Genomic DNA, 7,653 nt, shown 5'->3' with positions numbered 1-7,653 from the left:
CCACCTGGTACGGGCCGTTGTGCCTGGCGGCATTGAGGAGAGAATCTCTGTCCCGGAAATGTAATAATCGCGCCACCACCGGGCGCGGGGAACGGCCTTGTTGAGGAGGTCTGGCCGGTACCCTGTGCGCCCGTTCCAGGGTGTAGAAGGAGGAGAGCCCTTCAGTTGCCACTGTAGTCCAGAGCCAATTCTCCAGATAGGCCACCATGTCACCATTCTCGATCTTCTCCGGTAGGCCCACTCCACAGATGTTATTCCTCCTATTGCGCCCTTCAGCGTCCTCCGCTCGTTTCTCCAAATCGCCGTTCCGGGTTATGGCATCCTTTATCGTAGCGGCCAGGGTCTTTTGCGCTGGCTCCAGGACTCTCACTGAGCTCTCCACCTCTTTGACCCTGCCCGAGAGCTTACCATGATCCGCTCTGAGAAGGCCCAGACTCGTTACGACCTGAGCAATGTCCTGTTGTAAGGCCGATCTTGTATCTGTGATCGCCTCTAGGATCCTATCGAATTCTTGCTGTAGGTGAGGGCCTCCAGATCTCTCCGGGTCGTGTCGGTCGTCTTTATCCGGAGCCTCCGTATCCGAGACGGCTGGAGGGCCACCTTTAGGTCCCCTCGGTTTCCCCATGGCGGGCGTGCACCGCAGCAGGGGGCTCGACAGACAATCAGCCAGGAGGGGGTCTCAGCTGATTGCCTTCCGGTGTACGGCCGTGGTGATATAGGCCTTCTAGTGTTTCCAGCGTAGTGGTGCGGAGTTCCCCAACTAGTCAGTCCTCCCTTGGTGAGCCGCAACCGAGTCTCCGGGAGCACCCGAGGGGGGAAATAGGAGCGATCACCGCCAGGCAACGCAGTCCTGCCGGACCAAGTTAGGCCCCGGTCTTCCGCCACCGATGTAGCCGAACCTCCGGTAGGACGTGCGAGTGTTGTGTCGCCGCTTGCAATGTTCCACAGGACCTGAGGGGTCTGGACTCTATGGCGTCGAGTATCCTCACCATTAGTTTCAGGATCTAGACGGAGTAAGTTCGCCCGTCTCGGGCGGCTCAGCGCCTCCAACCACGCCCTCCGGAAGTGAGGGCCTTCACAACGCCGACAGATTAATCAGCGATCTTCCGGTGTCTGTAACCTCCCGGGCCGTTGGATGGGCCGCCGCGTCTCCGAGGGAAGAGATGGAAAAAAGGCGAGTACGAAGCCAACGGTCTCTTCCGGGCTAAGATTCTCGCCAGTTCTATCAAGCTGGAGCGGGCGCCATCTTGAGCTCCGCTCCGCTTCCTTCGCAACTTCGGTTTTCGTTGAGACCAGTCTGTTTTCGGGTTTCTTCAGGTGCCCCACCAAGTCGGCCCCACAACGCTCTTCAATTTGAGGGGATCGGGGCGCCTAAGACCCTCGGGATTCAGGATAAATGCGGGCTCAGTTTTGGAGCCGAGCTCTCAGGCGACCACCGCCATCGGCGTCCAAACCACGCCCCTCTACGAAGCTCCAAATTCATGTGCATAAAACACCTTGTTTTGCAGGAGAGAGGCCAAACATCCCTCGATGATCAGCCCATCTTCCTTTAGAGCGGGACCATTTCAGAACCGAAGAAAAATACTTGGTTTCAAACTCCTGATATCTACATTCCTGCAGGTTAGCGAATCTAGCTGGCTGGCTGCCTGAGTAGTAGTGCTACAAAATTAGTGGTCAAAGAAAATCTGGCCATGCTTTATTTACTTTTCAATCATGTTTGATCTTCGTTACATACCGCGATCTCACTGTATAACCCCTTCTTAGTTTAGTCACGTTATCTTTTAGTTCAAACTACTTTACCCAATACTACGAATAGCTGAACTGCTTGGACAGTGAAGATTAAATACCAACTACATTGCGCGAGTTCAATCTAATCTCCAAAGCCCTCCACACACAGGACTTACCAGATCATGTTTACCTTGTCCCCGAATTTAGTCCACTTTTCAAAGTCACGTTTAGCGAGGCTTCCTGTCGGCCAGTTTAAATAACGTCATTAGCGATGATTATGGTCACGTGAGTTACACTAGAGCTGTCCCTAGTTTGTGAAAACAACAACGCCATCTCATACAGGGTTTGGAAAGTATAGCCAGACCAGGAATCCCTTGTAAATATCTTGTAAAAGCCTACCTTGCATCTCATTTTCGCTAGCTATCGCTAACAGACGTGGCAATTGGAAAAATGGACGATTTGGTGGCATTAACTCCTTCTACATAGGCCCGAGTGTTACAGATGAGGGAGTGTGAGGGTCACCGGAGGAGAGTGAATGTCACAGGAGGAGAGTGAGTGTCACAGGAGGAGGAGTGTGAGGGTTACAGGATGAGATTGAGGATCGCAGGAGAAATAGAGTAAGGAACACTGGAGGGTGAGTGTAAGGGTCACAGGAAGAGAGTGAATGTCGCAGGAGGAGAGTGAGGGTCCCAAGAGGAAGAGTGTGAGGGTCACAGGAGGAGAGTGGAGGTCACAGGAAGAGATGAGCGAGGGTCACTGCTCTTGCTTCTTTCTTCATCTCTTTTGCAAAGTTCTGCATCCCTCTGGCCTCTTTCTGAACTTCTCTTCCCTATTTCTCCACCTCGCTTGCTTCTTTCTGCACTGCTTTTGCTTCTTTTTTCCCCTCTCTTGCAAATTTTTGGATCACGCTTACTTCTTTCTGCACCCCTTTTCCCTTTTTCTGCACATCCGTTTCTTACCTATTTCTGCACATCTCTTGCCTCTTTTGGCACCTCTGTTGCTTCTTTCTGCCCTTCTCCTGCCTCTTTCTGCACACCTCTTCCCTCTTTCTATACCCCTTATACCTCTTTGTCCACCTCTCTTGCCTCTTTCTGCACCTCTCTTGCCTTTTTCTGCAGTTCTCTTGCCTTTGTCTACAACTCTTTAGCTTCTTTCTGTACTTTTCTTGCCTCTTCATATATCCCTCCTGCCTCTTTCTGCACATCTGTTGGTTCTTTCTGCACTGTTCTTGCTTCTTTCTGCACCTCTGTTGCAAATTTCTGCACCCTTCTTGCCTGTTTCTGTACCCCTCTTCCCTCTTTGTGCACCTCTATTGTCTCTTTCTGCACCTCTCTTTCCTCTTTCTGCATTTCTCTTGCCTTTGTCTGCATCCCTGTTCCCTCATTCTGCAACTTTTTATGACAGTTTCTGCAACCCTCCTGCCTTTTTGTGCTGTTCTCTTGCCTCCTTCTGCACCTTTATTTCCTATGTTTGCATCCATCTTGCCTCTTTCTACACCTTATTTGGCTCTTTCTACACCCTGTTGCTTCATTGTGCACTTCTCTTGTTTCTTTCTGCACCCTTCTTTCCTCTTTGTGCACCCCTCTTGCCTCTTTCTGGACATGTCTTGCCTCTTCCTGCAAATGCACAGAAAGAAGCAAGAGAAATGCAGAAAGAGGCAACAGAAGTCCAGAAAGAGGAGGAAAGGTACTGAAAGAAGCTAGAGATATGCAGAAAGAACCAACTAAGGTGCAGAAAGAGGCCTTGTTGCAAAGTCATCCTGTGTCCTGGGCACCCCCCACATTTTTGGTGACTGGTACTGGTGGTAACTGACTCTGACTGACGCTGGGGTCTGCCTAACCAGGCCTTGTGATTGGCATGATGTTCCCTGTAAGTCCCTGGTATTTAATAGGGCTGGGGGATTACAATTCTTCTCTATGTCCCACCTTATATGCAAAGCAGCACCTGTTTCCTCCACAAATCTCCAGATACTTTGTAATATTATACAGTGTCTCATGAGTCATACTCTATTGAAATAATATCTTATATTTTGACTCTCCATGGGGAATTGTTGGACCTGGTCCTTTCTGCAAAGTCACCCCAGATGTTTTTTGCCTTCCTTTGCTGAACCAGTTTTGTTGAATTTAGGACTTTTCCTTAACTAAACGTGTGTTCTCTCTACCTCAAACATGGTGATATTGGTCTACTACATCTGATTGGTAGATTTAATCTACTTGTAAGTCCCTAGTAAATGGCACTTCCTGTACCAGGGTCCGTAAATTAAATGCTTCTAGTGGGTATTCACACCTAATATGACACCCATTAAAGTAGCTCTGTAAAACGTTTGTCAGGCCTGTCACTACAGACAATCATGCAGTTTTAAACTATCATTTGGACCTGGCAAAACAAACCTTTAGTCAGGACAGAACCTTCCTTTTTAATACTTATAAGTCACCCAAAGAAGCATTGGGGTACCTTATCCACTCGTACATGTATGTTCAAGCAGCAAACCCTCCCCCCAAAGGGCGCTCTGGGGTCACTTATCCACTAATACAGGTATATTCAAGCAGCAGGCCCCTCAAGGGAGCGTGGGGGTTCCATATCTACTCATATGTGTATATTTAAGCTGTAGACCCCCCAAGGGAGCATGGTGGTGATAAGCTATCTACTCATGCATGTTTTTTCCAGCATTTGTTGCCAATGTAAATTGAATGCGGTGGGAAAATAAAATATGAATACACATTAAGGGGATGGATTTGTTAACAAAGCGCCGACTGAAAAGAGTGATATGTAAGCATGGTGTGATTATCTTTCCCCCTTGTCTAACCAATCAGAATTATTAATTTTACGATATTGAAATTTTAGTGAGTGGTACATGATGTTATATGTTATGTTATAAAATTTATAGAGTGCTCAGCTGCCACAGCAAAGTGGCGTCCTGGCGCTATAATGGACAGAATAACACAACCAGAAGAGGGAATTAATCGGGACCAAGTGGAAACAGAAACGTTTTAATAGCTCTTCGGAAAGACAGTATGTCAGATATGGCACGGATGTCAACAGGTAGTGTGTTCCAGAGACTCGCTGCCAGGACGCAATAGGAGCGGCCGCCCACTCTGGCCCTTCTGAAGCGAGGAACACAGGCCAGAAATTGACCCGTTGAGCATAGTACTCTAGCAGGGGTGTAGTAGGTAATTGCCTGTGCAAGAATAGGAGGTGAAGAGGCCTTTAGAATCTTAAAGGTCAGGCACAGAGCTTTGAACTTGATCCTCTGTCCGACAGGCAACCAGTGAAGATTGTGGATGGTGCGACTGACGGAACAGAATTTGGGCAGGCCTACTAGCATTCTGGCGGCTGCATTTTGTACACGCTGAAGGCGTGTTAATTCAGCTTGGTTAACGCCCAGAAGAAGCGAACTGGCGTAATCCAACCTAGAGAGTACTGTAGCTTGGACAATGAGTTGTCTAGTTGGGGTATCGAAAAATTTAAAAATGGGTCTGAGGCTCTGCAAAACCCCAAAACAGGTGCCAGCAACTCTTTTGGTATGGGCAATGAAAGTGAGGTTGGAATCAAACCAGACCCCGAGGTTCTTAGCCTCTGTCACGGGAGTGGGGGCTTGGCCTAGCTCCGGTGGCCACCAGTGGTCTCCCCAAAGATGAGCCTGTTTACCCAGAATTAGGACCTCTGTTTTAGATGCGTTAAGTTGGAGACAGTTCTTCGTCATCCAACAGGCTACCTCCTTTATGGCTTTCTGGAATTTTGGGGCTTCAACCGTAGGGTCCCCATTTAGTGCAACCGCTAGCTGAGTGTCGTAGGCGTACGACACCATGGTTAAACCACAGTTTTTTGCAATGGTGGCTAGCGGCTGCACGTATAAATTAAAAAGAGTTGGGCTGAGTGCCGAACCCTGCGGGACTCCTTGGGAGATATTGCGTGAGGCAGATTCAAAAGGGGGGGTGGAGACTTTAAATGTGCGTCCCGATAAAAAGGAGCGAAACCATTCTAGTGCGGTATTCTCTACCCCGGCCTCTTGTATCCGTTGTAGAAGTATGGGATGGGAGACAGTGTCGAAAGCGGCACTGAGATCCAACAGGATCAGTGCCGCGGTCTGTCCTGCGTCTATCAGCTTCCGCAAATGCTCCACCATGGCTAACAGAGCAGTTTCCGTGCTATGGCCTGCATGGAAACCATTCTGGGATGGATCAAGAATACCTGAGTTTTGAAGATGGTTAGACAGGATTTTGTTAGCATGTGCCTCTGCAAGTTTGGATACCCATGGGAGGAGGGAGATGGGTCGGTAGTGTTCAGGCTTTGAAGGGTCCAAGGTGGGCTTTTTTAAAATAGGGATAACCGTAGCTTGTTTCCATTTACTGGGAACAGTCCCGACTCAAAGGATAGCCCAATTAGATCAAGCACAGGAGGCAAACAAATCTCGGCAGATTCATTGAATTGTGCGGGTCTTAAGGGGTCAGCAGGTGAGCCTGCTAGAGGAACGAATAGTTATAATTGAGGTAGTTTTTAGTGAGTTGGAGAGTCATCGATGCAGAATGCTGCAGAGCTCGGGATGCTGTTGGTGTAGAGGGTGATGCTGGGAGAGATTCTGGAAGATTCTGATGAAGAACCAAATGCAGAACCTATCATTTTAGCTTAATTGGGTTAGAAAGAAGATCGCGTAAGAACCTCGAGGAGGGAGAGAGTGTCAGAGAGGGGTGCAACGTGATTGTCAGTTTTGGAGGAACCATCTTTCCTATCCTGAATCCTGTCCTGAAGTCTTTGTCTCCTGCACTATCCCGGGGGACCCCTACCAACCCTTTGGTCAGGGGGTTGGTCTTCACACCATCCTAGGTAATTATAATGTTGTGAATTTGTAGATGTTCTTTTCTCTCTGTCCTCTCCTTTCTGAGCATAAGTCATTGCAAGTCTGAAGTATGTGTTGATGATGTGATTTAAATGAATCTTATGAGGAAATATGAATTTTTATGATCAATTGTGTCCCCTATCTTAGACCCCAACGGCTCCGTGTACGCGCTACAAGTACATGTATGTTCCCTCCACTTCCAGCTATGAAGACGCAAATACATTTGCATCCAACGTTAACATGTCCTCTTTCAGATCCACCATGGATGGGTCGAATATTCCGTTCCTAAGTATGCCTTGCCAACGTCTTTATGTGGTGTACTTTACACGTTTTTCAGCTCTGGCGAAGTAGGCCCTGAATTCTGCCATCGAGCCTTTTCCTGCCTTCTGACTCTGAATGCCTCAGCCTGGGCCTGCATCTGTACCCGTGACCTCTGCCTTACTCCCTGCGCGGCTAACGGTGCTTGGTTCAGCCTGTTGCCTGCCAAGACTGTATTCAGCCTTCAAGTTATCTGCTCCGCTCCTCGAAAAATACATTCCTGTCTAGTAGTTTCAGTAAACATCCTTCCAGCTGCAGAGCAAAGGGCCCGGCCTCACTGTCTCCGTGCAATTAATTCATAGCTCCTGTTACCATGGTAGGCCCATGCCCCCTCGCATCTCATGCAGACACGTAGACGCACTCACAGTTAGTATAGAATAACCTCTGTCCGAGAGACCTTTCCTTCCAGATAATACAGTTCCTTAAACACGAGATATTAGATACGATTTGGGATTAGGTTGATCTGACATCCCAGACTTCTGTCTCCACATGTAGGGCTAAATTTCAAGTCCCCTTCACCCTCCAGTGACACGTCAATCACACGTCATGCTGCCTGCGCGCGCATCTCTGCCATGTATTTCTGCTGACACTGCAGGATTCTCTTATGGATCCACCCACTTGTGACATCATGTTAATGACGTTTCTAGTACACGCCTTCATGCACGCCTATTGTAACGCCTTTTCATTACGTATGTGTATTCTTATCTCTCCTCTCAGCTGTTAAGCCTTCTGCATATGCCTTTACTGTAATGCATTGACTATATATATGA

The sequence above is a fragment of the Lissotriton vulgaris genome, chromosome 7 (genome assembly GCF_964263255.1).
Source record: "Lissotriton vulgaris chromosome 7, aLisVul1.2, whole genome shotgun sequence".
Taxonomy (NCBI): Eukaryota; Metazoa; Chordata; class Amphibia; order Caudata; family Salamandridae; genus Lissotriton; species Lissotriton vulgaris.
This window is presented reverse-complemented; position numbering follows the sequence as displayed.